Below are 12,955 nucleotides of genomic sequence, written 5' to 3' on the forward strand. Positions count from 1 at the left end.
TCTTTTTGTTTCTCTCTCATCCTCCAAGTTCTGCCTTGGCGAGTCAATTGAATTAGAGGAAGGGAAGAGAATGTGTCCAGCGTGTACTTGAACAATGCATTTTCCTTTGCGTGTTGATGCCTAGAAGGCATTTAGAACAGGCCCTGGCTGGTTTGCAGAATTTGCAGCCATTTAATTCAGATATCTTACTGATCCTTAGCATGGATTCAGAAGAGGCTATAAATGGCAATAAGCATTAAAATGGTTCTCTCATTTACTGCTAGTAGTGTTTTGGTAAAAAGTCTCCTCTTCTGGTGAATGCCCTGAGGCGGAAGGGCTACGGACCACACAGAGATTGTAGAGGTCATTGAGGTTGGGAACACTGAGGACTGTCTCTGACTTCCTGTGTGGTCTCCAGGAAAGATATTTCAACTTTCAGGGTTTCCACCTTTCCATGTATGGAAGAGACATAATAGCGCCTAAATATTTCTCAGTGTATTGCTATAATTAACTCTTCTGAAATGCTTTGAAATAGGCATCAAAGAGATCCACTTGTGTGCGTCAGCTTTGATTTTGTTAGTGAGAGAGGACATCTTTGACATGGGAGAAGAAAATTCTTGATAATACGAATGGTAAAATTCTGTGCACTATATTAAGTTTATTCTACATGAGTTAATTAAGATCATTACAGAAACCAGAAAGTCCCTTGCCATTTCTGTGGGTGTCCACAGAGATGGGGTCCTCCCTTGTAGCCACAACCGCCCCTGGCAGAGCATTGGGCATTACAGAAGCAAGATTATATAATGATGCATCTTTGGGAAGTTTTCAGGTTAAAAGGCTTTCCAACTACCACTGAAGGTTGACAGATTATTCAAATGACTTAAATGGGTTTGTCAGTTAAGATATTTCCATTAGAAAATAGCAGGAAACTCATACTGGCTTCCACAATGGAGAACATGCATTCGCTTTTTCAGTGGCAAAGATCAGAGGTGATAGATAGTAATAATCACTTTTTACGAGGTTATACTATAGAAAGAATTCCAAAATTTCAGTGGCTTAAACATTCCTTTGAAGCAGGCTACTGTTCTACAAGGGTCTACTTTATCATCACAAGCAGGCTAAAGGAGCAGCCCTTACCTAAGATATCTAATGGAATAATAATACAAAGAAATGGTGTAACTATACATTGGCTTCTAAAACTTCTCAAAAGTCACATGCTTCTTTTCGACCTTCAAAGCAGGTTGCGTGGCAAATGCTGATGTCAAAGGATAAGCAAATGTAATTCTTAGAGGAAGACACAATGAATATTCTAAAATCATAATGCAACAATACAGCTCAGGTGCAGTTTGATCAGAGCCCAGTTCCATTTCTCTGAGTCACCACCATTTATTGGCTTTGACCTCAGACTATCTTTCTTCATGGGAGTAAATTGATAATCATTCTAAGTCTTATATCCAGAAATCATCCATCAAAAGAAGAGAACTTCTCTTTTCCCTACCATCATAAAGAAAGTTTGTGTTTCATTTTGATTGGGCCCACTTGAGTCACATGCTGAACCCAGAAATCATCACTGTGGCCAGGAAAGGCCAAATATTGACTGTCTTAGACCTAGGATCCCAGTCAACCCTGTGTGACTTAGACTGATGTGCTGCACCATGAATCAGGAATTAATGTCCATCCCTCCAAACCACACAGTGGTCGCGTCAATCCTTCGTGAAGTTCCACTGCCTTCCCTTGCCCTTCAATTCTGTGATATAACCCCAAATATGGTATTACCGTAACACCTTAAGTTTAAGTTCATTTGTAAAGGATTTCTGTTGCTTCAACTCAGAATGTTTTAATTGTTTAAAAAATAAAAATAAAAATAAATTCACAAATTGTTACATAAAAGAGGATTCAAAAAAATTCGATAAAAAAATTGATCTTGGTTTGAAGCCAATCCTCTACTTCTTAACTATGGGACTTTCAACTAGTTTTTAAATTTGCTAAGCATGGTCCCTTATCTTTAAAAGAGAATAACAGATGTATAAGGCTTTTAGCAGCAATTCAGTGAGCTCATGTGCATGTGTAAAGGTCTTGCCTAGTGTACAGTAATGACTAATTAATGTGAGGTATTTTATGAAGGGTTATAAGAGGTTAGATATAGTAGAGATCATAGCCTGAGGGATTAGGACGTCTTGGTGGGACATGCGGCATTTAAGCTTGATTTTAATATCTACATAGAATTTCCACCTGAGAAATCTCTAGAAGATAATAGGCAAGCATCCAAAGCCCACTGGCTTCTTATCAGCAAAGGTGGAGAGGTGGGCATATACACAAGGCGTGCTCAGAAAATGAGAGATAGGTAAGTTAGCTCTGTGGAAGTCCTTACCCACAGCTCCCCACGTATTTCATACCCTTTTCTGTCTCCAAGCCTGAAACAGTCTTTTGCCCACTTCAGCTGGGTTATTTATATCTATGGGCAGATTTAGATCTAGCCTCCTCCTCATTTCTTCATTCTCTGTAGTCATACCCTCCATGAATGGTTGGCTATTAAGCAGGGCATTTTGAATACTTTTATCCGTACTATTACCCATCTTACTTTTATATTAACATTTCCTAATTTCTACCATACTCTAAGCATGAATTTAAAAACAAAAAACAAAAAAACCCTTCATTTAAAATATTTGTGAGAGTTCCTGTCGTAGTGCAGGGGAAACAAATTTGACTAGGAACCATGAGGTTGTGGGTTTGACCCCTGGCCTTGCTCAGAGGATTAAGTACCAGTATTGCTGTGAGCTGTGGTGTAGGTTGCAGATGGGGCTTGTATCTGATGTTGCTGTGGCTGTGGTGTAGGCCAACGGCCATAGCTCTGCTTAGACCCCTAGCCTGGGAATCTTCCATATGCCGTGGGTGTGGCCCTAAAAAGACAAAAGGATAAAATGTTTATAATTATACTTTCTGCTGACTTGAGGGGGGGAAAAAACTTTCCATATGGAATTAATTTTAGCCCCAAATGAGCAATTAATAATGTATATTATGTACATTACATGGACTATTCCTCATTTAGAGAATGGTATAAAATTCATTTTTTTTCCAAGTTAAATCATGCTTTGTTCAAAAGTGTGTGTGTATTATTTATTGCTGGGCACAATTTCAAGAATGAAAATAACTAAATACTCAGTACCACAGAACTAGTTTTGGTTTTCTTTACCAAGTTCTGTTCTTATATGTTTAACATGAGGTGGAAACATTAGGGAGCCACCTAATTCCACAGGGAGTCACCTAATTCCACTTCATCATTAAACTATCAAATGTAATGCTTCCCAAATCTCCAATACAGAATATATCATTTCAGCTGCCAGCTCTCAGAGTCTCCTTTTTTTCTGACCTTTATAGTAAATTTTTCATTGTTCTGTTTGAAATCTATTTCTCATGATTTGTAGGTGATCTGAAAGGCTTGAAATAGTGAATAAAATATACTGAGCTTCTAATGAGAAAAATTGGGTCACAGTATTTGAAAATAGTCATGACAATTACACATAAAATGAGTTAAGGAAAAATAGAGGCAAAACAAACAAAAGAAGGAAGTAACTTTCTTTGATTAAAAACACTGCATCTGATTCTTAAATTGGATTTTGTTGTTGCCATTTTTTATTTCTTTGTGTGTTTGTGGACTTACGGATTTTTTTTTAAACCACCGTTAAGCATTGTTTTCTTTCAGTTGCTGCATCAGCCAGTGGAGAACAAAGAGAATTTCTGGTCCAATTCTGATAAAATTCTGACATTTGGGAGGAGGACTTTGAAGGCAGCCCCCAGAGAGAGGGATATATATAAGTCCTATCTTTGCATAGGTTAATACTCCAGGCATCCCTGAATCCTGATAAAACATTCCTGAAGTTATTTTATGGAGGCAATTTTTTTTTTTTTTTTTTTTTTTGGTCCTCCCAGGATGACAGTTTTGAATAAAAATCAAAGGTCTTTAATTAGACCATTTAGTTCACCTATACTGTACCAACCTGATTTTTTTTTTTTTAAAAAAGGAATGTTCAGGGATCATTTAAATCCAAATAAACAAGATATTCAGGCCCAATCTTGGAAAGTTCTGTTTTGCATTACTATGACCTCAAGGTTAATTGGTTTTCATTTCAGTTCAGATCCCATCACTCAAAACGACCAAAAACAAAATATCAAAATGAATTGATATAATGGAAAATTTTATTACTGAGCATTCTGGATGATCTTTGACAACATAAAGAAATAGAAGATTTCAGATATATGGCATTTTATTTGTTTAGTTTAAAACTAAAACAGGCGAGGGAGACAAGTTTCTGTTCCCAAGTCCAAATTTCAATTCCCCTTCGCCCCAAAGAAATCTGAGAAGATGAGTAATCATATACAATAAGAAGTTAATTTATGTTTGTATTTAACAAACTAAAAATAATTTAAATATCTATAGGAAGCCCCAATAACATGGACTTGAGGGAAAAGTATTTTTTTAAAAATCCTTTAAAACCACAAAAGAATTCAAAGATCTATCTACAAAAACTATTTCCTTGTCTTAGAGGCCTCTATTTCTCTACAGAATGCTGTCGTTATTGGTGCAGCTCCATACAAGAAATAGCTGAGACTGCACAGAACCCTCTTTGTCAGCCAGTCTTTCCTCTCACCCCATCTGGAGAGCTCCTAGAAACTTCTGACAACTAAAAGAGGTAACAGATTAACAACTGCTTCATGAATAGTTATGCACTAGGCATATGTCACTTGTTTTGCCTCATGGTAGGTCACTGCTAAGTATTCTCTGAAAGGCAACCTAAAACAAATTCTGTTAGATCATGATTTTGGCTCCAGACAGCTCTTGTGTTGATTGTGAATATACATATACACCATTTTAAATGGGGGAGAATTTCAATTTTATAGTCAAGTAAATGTCCCCTTAAGCATGTGTTTATTTTAGCTGTCAATTCCTTGGATTTGTTTGTTTGCTTGGTTTCTTTTGTTTTTTTCATCATTAAAGTCGTCGGTTTTGCAAATGGTGCCCTGGGTGTAGCTAAACGGTGGTTTCGAATACAGGTAAGAGGAAATTCTTTGATTCATTTCCAGGAAGCTTGTTGTTGACGCCTCTCTTTTAATTGTCAGCACTTCTGAGTGCTCATTTCATTGCAGAACCTCCCATAATGGCAACCTCTCCATTCCTGTTGTGTTAGGGATTCCTTAGAAGAATCATCTCAAGGGCATCCTGCGGTGCCTTTCTCACCCTTTCCACTGGTTACCTTTTACCCTGGAACTCATCCAAGCACTTTTCCACCAGCTCACAGTAACATTGTGCCTCTCTTCTACCCCCGAGCCTGGCATTTCACTGCTCAGAGGAAGCTTAATGCCATCTGCAAACTGGGAAAGTCAACTTAGAAAAGTTGAGAAAATGTGAAATGTAATTGATCTTACCATATTTACAGTAGCACCCGGCTCTTAACCATTTTATATCTGTTTGAGTAAATGGTATGGAAAATGTAAGAAATAGGTTTTTGCTGGTTTGCTTGTTTTTTGTTTTTTTTTTTTCATATCAACAAGCAGCTAAGCTTTGTGCATTCTAAATTGCTTAGTTATTAAAAATAATTTTAACACATTTAATTATAAAGAGCTTAGATTTAAGATTTACTGTGAGCTAGGGACAGTGTTAAATGTTCTAATTTAACCCTACACCAACCATGGAGGTAACTATTATTAACTATATTTTGAGGAAATAGATAAGAAACGGTTTTAAGTTCATTACCCAGGAACACAAGGCTGGTAAGAGACAGAACAACAATGTAAATCAATTGTCTGAGTACTTATGGGTTACAAATTAGCATGACTTTAAGTACAGTTTTTAAAATCAGTTTATCTAAAGTAGTGTTTTCAAATAGTTTAGCAGCAAAATATTCTTTTTAAAAATCAATCCATTGCAAAAGAGATTGTATTTCATCATGTAAAATGTCTTTGTTTTTTCTTTTTGACAATAATAATGCATATCCACTGTAAACATTCAAACAGCATGGAAATATACAACATGAAAATAAGTGAAAATTGTGTGTGACAAACGTAAAACTTTCAGACAGTTATTTAGTTGACTGCTGAAGTCCTATCAGCCTTGGCATTCAATTTATTTTTGTAATTTACTGAGTTGTTTAGCAACTAGAACATCTTGACTCTTACAGATCAACAAGAGGGTACGACCTTGAATTTGTGTATGTGTAGGTGTGTGCAGGCTACACAGATATGAGTTACAAAACCCCCCAGCACAGCTATTACCATCTTAAGGACATATGTCTGCAAGTTCAAATAGAGTCCCAGAGATGGTAAGAAAGATTTTATGTTAGGCCCTGCACAAAAATGAATTAACCCGGCAGCAGGAGTCAATATGCTGGTGGTCTACAGTGTGTTAAAATTTAGTATATAACACATTTGAATGTATATCTTAATTTATTACAGTCAGAATATTAAATTGGAATCAAATGTCAATAAACCTCTCTATACACCTTTAAGAAGTAAGGTTCCTTAGAAAACAGTTTGAAAATCACCTCTCAAAACATCATGTCCATAACTAAACCCCTTGATTTAAGAACCTTAATACTTTCAAAACTCTGCCTAAGTCCTAGATCTTTACATCAGACTGTGGGCATGCAGCAGGAAAATTAAATACACAAAAACACACTCTCACACTCACACACGTGCACACACAATATGCTTCTCTTAAAAATCTGTAGCTAGTACATACCCTAAAGAATATCTATTTGACTCATATTAAACATATTTTGATCCTGGGGTTGTAGAGAAATAAGGGAAATTGCTAAGTTAATGGCTCATGATGGGCCATACCAAAGGAAAGAATATCATTTGAAATAGACAACTCATATGAAACAAAGAATATGGCTAAAGTTGGAGGTAAAGAGCACATTAAACGTGTAGGGAGGTTAAGGTTGATGTTTAACATTTTAATCCTTCGTTATGGTACCAAGGACATCAATCTTTTATTTTTTTCCCTGCATTTATTTTCTTAGTGGAAGAGAGTGCACAATTGGGGATATTATCTTCAACACTCATCCATATACAAATTAGTTATTTTAAGGGAAGTCCTTTCTTGAAAATCATAGTAGCAAGCAGATATTCCTGTAAGTTTGTTTGTTTGTTTGTTTCCTCTTGTGGCTTGAATTCAAAACTATGGCTAAGCCCTTGAACTGAGCCTCTGAGTCTTTCTGCCATTTGATTAAATAAGGTCTGGCTAAGAAGCTATAGTTGTGCAGATGATAGAAGAAGTATGCTAAAATATAAAAGGGAGACCAGTTTCTTCAGTTTTTTAATGTTGGCCTTACAGCAGTTGAGGGATTTAATTATCTCCTTTTGAATCCTGTTGTGTTTTTTTCTGGTTAGACTTAGTTCAGCTTTTATTATTCATTTCTGTGACTGCACAAGATAAACTGAAATACTGAAAAACACCAGGCACATAAGGAATTAATTTAACTTGGGTCCCAGTTAAGAATGGAGGAAGGTCTTGGTTCTGTGCCATGTACAAAAGTGAGGGTCAGCATTTTGTGTTGCTTTTGTACTATTAAATATAGCATCTAAAATAGTCTTTTCAAATGGTGGTTTTCAGCATGGGTCCTCCTGCTTGCTGGAGTTCCAAGAAAACCCTCCACAGCAATCTGCATAACAGTACCAAATACAAGTATCAAAGGGAGAATGACAGGTGAAAAAACAGGAATTGTCTATATTATAGAAAAAGGAACATTAAAAATAACCATTTAAAAATATCATAATGAGGCTTTTATTTTCTGTTTTTCTTTTTTTTTTTAGCATTATCAAGTAAGCTGTGTAGGAAGTCTGAGCAGCCATTACTATTTAAATGTGGTCTATAAAATAAAAGATCTGGGGTGAATGCTAATAGTTTTATTTACACTACTGGTTTCCCATATTAGAAGGTTTAACCACATTGGAAGGGATAAATATAGATCTATAATCTTTTACATAAAATTTTCAAAATCAGGTGTGTTCTAGAATTGAGAATTTTTCAGATTTTAATGAGGTAGGAACAAGACATACGATATTATCTTGTCACATCACTAGGAGTGTCTGTCTAGGATAGCGTCCAGTAATTAAACATGTTAGTATCTATGCAGCAAAAAGTGTGAAAATTCCCATTAAATAGCACAGATATCATAAATAACCTCATTTCCATCATTTCAGAACAAGTTTTGCCAGCAAATCTGTTTCCACTGGTTTCTGCATCTCAAAATTGTAGTGAAGGGAGTGTGAACCTCTGTTGCCAAGATGGCACACCAGTTCGCATTCTCACCAGCGTTTATCGATGATTTCTTGGGAGGTCTTAGTCATCCTTGAATTTACTGTCCAGCATCACGTTTAACTCACAGTGAAAATTAATTTTTTAATGGAATTATTTAAGCAAAACATCACCAGCAAGAAGAACCAAAATAACCTCTGGGGGATGTTCATTGAGTAGTCACTTGGAAATAAATTGAAAAACAAAAATACGAGGTTTTCTCACATGCTGTAATTTGGTGTTGGTTTGAGTAGAAGGCTAAACTAAACAAGGTCTGAATTTCCCAAGGCAATTGAGACCCCCATGTATTTAAATGACGAAGCTCTGTGCAATCAGTTTTAGGTCAGTTACATAGTGAATCCAATTTAGGAGTTTAAAGGGCCAAAAATAAAATCTTAGAAATGTTTCTCATACCTTTAGAGAGACCATGATGGGAGCTTATTGACAGCTCAGGATACAGGATTTTTCTAACACAGAGCTTTGCAAAATTTTACTGTGAATATAAACTCATCAGCTGAAATCCAACTCCTTTTTCCCCCTAAAGAATACTATATATAGCATTTTCCCTATCCCATGTCATCATTAAGCAATAGCAATCCTTCCTCATTTAAAGGTATTTATCCAAACACTATCAGACCTGAGATATACCAAAAGATTTCTTAAAATGTAATGCAGTTCCACCAAGAAAAAGTAATCTTTGGAATGCATCTCAGAGAGTAACTCTCTTGATTTAACAGAAGACAGTTTAGCCATCTAGAATGTTCACCATTTCCTTGTGAAGAAAATTTCTTTCCCTGCTCTTTGACTCTGGAGAGAAGCCTCTGTCCTTGGTTCTGGGTGACCAAAACATACAGCTGCAGGCATATTCCTTTAGAAAGTGAATATTCCAGAAATGCATTTCTCATCAGCTCTGGATCTTAAAAATGCTTCAGAATTTCCTTTGAACATCAAAGCTCTTATATTTCAGGAATTTATAAATATTTAGGAGAGAAAAAATTTCATTAAGAGATTTACATTTTTTGTTTGCCTCCTAGTGTTTACCATTCCTTCCAGGCCATTTTTCATTTTTCCATAGTAACGTGTCTAAGTTATTCATCTGTTTAATCATGTAGGCCCTCTTCTTAGACACTGTGTTCCCTTTTACCTTTAGTGTAAAAAAAAAAAAAAAAACTTATTTTGTCTGTTTTTTACTATTATTATGAATCTGTATCTCTGGTATAATGTTCCTTCCTTTCCCACCTGCCCCAGGTATATCTGTGCTTCAACTTCAGTAAACTCCACGCTGCTCTAAAAACACCAAAACCTTGATCTTGTACTGTTGTATGTACTTGTCCTTTTGTCTACAATACACTACACTCCTCCTCAAGCAAACTCATATTTATCCCCCAGGAAGCAATTTAAACATCATTTGAGGGAAACTTCCCAAATAATCTCTCTCTGTGCTCTAATAACACTTTTTAATATTTCTTTTTCTAGCACTTCTTTGTCAATGTAATTTTAAATTTTCTGTGATATTTGTATCTCTTTTTAATCTTTGTATATCTTTTCCAGAACATCTCATATTGCCAAGCATATTTTTAGTGCTCCGTAAACGTACCTTGATTGAAAAAAATGAACGAATGTTTCATGGGTTCATTAACAAATTTCTTTTGAGGAGGCGTCAGTTCATGACATATTTAATAATGAAACTTAACTCCAATAATATAGAACCCCAAGAATTTTTTAACTGAGCAAATATTTTCATTTTGAGCCCAACTTACTATGATGAGACATAACAGCATCATAGCATGATCATGCAATGTCTGTGAAAATAACATCCTCTGTCTTCATGAGAAGATTAAATCAAGTTTCTAAAACTCCTGAGATATGTGATGAAGTGTAGTGATGAAGGGTAATCCAAGTTCTATGAAATTTCAATAATTAAGGATTACGAGAATGCCAAACATACGTGCTAAATTGACTTTTTAAAAATATTGCATACAATTCTTAGAACATCTGATGCCTTAAAAACCAGTGACAAAGAAGCCACCCAAGCCTGTTTTTAAAGCAAGGCTGAGCCTGATTTATTTGTGGCATAGGCCTCCTGGAGCCAAGGACATTTCTCTAGGCTATTTTCTGCTCACAAGAAAGCAGAATTCAGGACTCCCCTCAGCTACCATTTCTCCCTGGCCAGTTTCACGGCTCTCTGCCAATGTCACCAAGCAAACACCAAGAGCCCCAGAACCTAAAAACAAACCATTTATTTGATTGCATTTCCTCACAGGGTGACGAGCAATATTCACTCTAACTTAGGTACTGCAATAGCTGAGCAAAATGAGACACTTCATGGGTAGTCCAAGAATACGTGTCTTTGGAACAATTGATTTGTCTCTCTTCCCGTGGTGGCAGTTCCAGGAGATCTCTTTTCTCTACATTTCCATTTTAATATTCTTACTTGAAGCTGGGAAACACACTTCTCTATTAAAATCAATATCGCCAAGCATGAAATGCTCAAATCTTCTTCTTTTTGAGGGAAGAGAAGGGGCACTTAGCATATCCCCATTTCTCTGCACATCCTGAATCCTTTAAATCCTATATGTTTTCTGCAGCCATGAAAGAAAAGAAGGTTTATAATTTTTTTTGGTACTCGTGTTATTTTAAATAATCTGACTTCCTGACAGTTTTATAGGAAAAATACAGGAAATTTTGGAAAACCAGATGTTATTGACAATAGGAATTAGGATCTGGATGTCATATTCAGATATTAGGAATTACAGTTGAAACATTCTAAAATCTTGCAATTTTTACATAAATATAGATTGTGCTGGATATTCAGGGAACTTTCTCAATATAAAGTTTGAAATTCTTTACTGTCTCTGGAATATTGACTCATTGAATTATATGCCTATTGTGTCACCAATACTGCACTGTCTTGAGTACTGTATCTTTATAATAAGTCCAGAAATCCAATAGTGTTATTACTCCAACTTTGTCCTTTTTTAAAAATTTCTTGATTATTCTAGGTCTTTTGCATTTCCATATCAATTTTAAAATCAACTTCTACAAAAATGCCTGGTAGAATTTTAATGGGGATTGCATTGACTCTATAGATCAACTTGGGAAGAACTGTCATCTTAACAATAATGAATCTTCCAATCTCGGTCTTAACACTACTGGATTTTAGGAGGGAAAGTAGCTAAACGCCTGTACTTTTATCTAGTCTCTTTACTGGAATCTTTGTTTATGATCTTTAATTATTTTTCTCTCTTGTATCTTCTCCTAACACAGAAAGTTTCAACTGTTGCTAAAATAAACAATGTCCAATTCCCTTAACACAAAATTCTCTGATACTAGTTCTCTATTTTCTTTCACATCTAGATCAATGGAGCCAAATTACTATTAATACACTTTCAACAATAACATCTCTGAGATCTAGTTTGGCCTACAACTTTACACCACTTGTCACTAGTGTTCCCTTCCTGATCAAAAACTAATGTTATTTTTCTTAGTCCTTTTCTATTTTGTTTTTTTTGGTATATTTCACCACTGCCTACTCCCTCTGTAAACCTCCCTTTTCCTGGTGAATCCTAGGGACCATATGTTTCTGGTTCTGACCCCCAACCCTGACTATACTTTACACCAGCTATTACATATAGAATAATGTTTTCTAAAAGGTATTCCAGAAAGTGTCAGCTCCTCAGGATATTAATTGGCAAAACAAGGGGAAAAATATAATTTGATACAGTCAGCCCTCCCTGTCCACAGGCTCCATATATGCAGATTCATCCAAGCACAGATAGAAAATAATTTTTTAAAATTCCAGAAAGTTCCAGAAAGCAAAACTGAATTTGTCACTTGCAGGCAACTATTTACGTTGTATTTATAGCTGTTGACATAGCATTTACCCTGTATTAGGTATTATACATAATCTAGAAATGATTTAAAATAGGTGGGTATGGGAGGATATACCTAGGTTATGTGCAAATACAACATCATTTTATATAAGGCACTTGAGCATCTGTGGATTTTGGTATCAGCATGTGGAAGCAATCCCCCATGGATACCAAGGGACCACTGTAAGTTTAGGCAACACAGCTCAAAGTTCTTCACTTTGGAGCCTTTAATATGTTAGTGTACATTACATATTACCTGGAAAAAGTTGCCACATATGTATGACATTTACCAAACTTACAAGCCTCATGATATAAGCCCTGAGCAGGTGATAAGGCATTAAAAATTGCAATGCCTAGAGGGGGATCGAATAATTCAGGTATCATCCCATTCCTTGATTTCCTCATCCGTTTTACTCATGTACAGTTTTCTAGTCTCATCTTTGAAATTCAGCATACATTTTATTACTCAATAAAATATCAAGTTTTTAAATCTTTATTGAGATATTCATCATAAGTTATAATGATCCTAAAATTTCAGCACAACATTCCTTAACTTGGGAGAGAGTGTTCTGCTACCAGCCAAATTACTTTTAGTTTAACATGTATTTTGAAAATATTTTTTTAGAGAGAGAACAGGGGTGGAAATGGTGCTAAGAAAACAAAATCATTTTGGAGGAGAGAATAATTCTAGATTACAGAAATATTCCAATCTTCCATTCTGTGGTCAGAGGGCAAAATTGGATCTCAAAGTATCAATTATGGGTTATAGCTGGTATGTTCAAGATGACTACAAGTACTGCACACCAGG

The 12,955-nt window shown here is 35.7% G+C and overlaps 1 long non-coding RNA gene across 3 annotated transcripts in view; it reads left to right on the forward strand.

Moving 5' to 3' along the window:
• The window catches only part of LOC102159901, a 139,785-nt gene that overhangs the window by 38,267 nt on the left and 88,563 nt on the right, over nt 1-12,955 (forward strand). For all 3 annotated transcript variants that reach the window (XR_002344335.1, XR_303648.3, XR_303646.3), the window contains exon 4: nt 4,544-4,670. This is a non-coding gene — a long non-coding RNA (uncharacterized LOC102159901). The remainder of the gene's footprint in view (nt 1-4,543; nt 4,671-12,955) is intronic.

This window comes from Sus scrofa, chromosome 5 (assembly GCF_000003025.6).
Source record: "Sus scrofa isolate TJ Tabasco breed Duroc chromosome 5, Sscrofa11.1, whole genome shotgun sequence".
NCBI lineage: Eukaryota > Metazoa > Chordata > Mammalia > Artiodactyla > Suidae > Sus > Sus scrofa.